Source organism: Limulus polyphemus, unplaced genomic scaffold (assembly GCF_000517525.1).
Source record: "Limulus polyphemus unplaced genomic scaffold, Limulus_polyphemus-2.1.2 Scaffold35, whole genome shotgun sequence".
NCBI lineage: Eukaryota > Metazoa > Arthropoda > Merostomata > Xiphosura > Limulidae > Limulus > Limulus polyphemus.
Genome location: NW_013665645.1, coordinates 790,079 through 790,781, shown reverse-complemented (window position 1 = coordinate 790,781; position 703 = coordinate 790,079). Strand labels below are relative to the sequence as shown.

The 703-nt window shown below is 31.9% G+C and overlaps 1 protein-coding gene across 1 annotated transcript in view; it reads left to right on the top strand.

Annotated features, from left to right (window-relative positions):
- The window catches only part of LOC106460688 (solute carrier family 12 member 2-like), a 48,046-nt gene that overhangs the window by 5,608 nt on the left and 41,735 nt on the right, over positions 1 to 703 (top strand). The gene's annotated exons all lie outside the window — the stretch shown is intronic.

Genomic DNA, 703 nt, shown 5'->3' with positions numbered 1-703 from the left:
GATACCCGTGGTGGGCAGAGCACAGATAGCTCATTGTGTAGCTTTGTGCTTAATTACAAACAAACAAACACTAAAAGGATATAAAGTGAAATAATCAAGTCCAGGATCGCCACAATATATATAGTGTTCTGAAATATATTATTTATGTTTTAACTTAGATATTTGTTTGCTACACAGAGCTAATCATAATGATGATTTAGTATCTAGAAGGTTACTGTTCTATGCGACATAAAAATGCATCATAAATACCAGACTCAGTGAATTAATGAGTAATCTGTGAGTTATTTAGTTTAATGTCAGTTAGTGAATTAGACAGTGAGATTTATCGTGTCTATTTGTATGCGGTTTGGTTAGTCAATGCTTAGTTAGCATTTTGTTATCCAATGATTAGCGAGGAAATTCTACGAGGAATGTCATAAATAAGTTGGTCGAACATTAGTTTAGGAGTTGCTGTTGACAAATTTGTTCTTACAGTTTGTTCTATCAGTGAAATTAACCCGTACAAAACGTTTTAAAAAATAAATTAATTTGTGGATTTGACGTGGCATCGTTTTTACAAAATAATCCAAGTGAAACCTCCGCCGATGAAATACATTACAATACTGCTGTCAGAAGTGGAATTATTTTCATGGAAATAATATATAACTTTAGACTAAACTTTAATATGATTAACACGATCAGGAAGTGACATTAAAACTTTGAC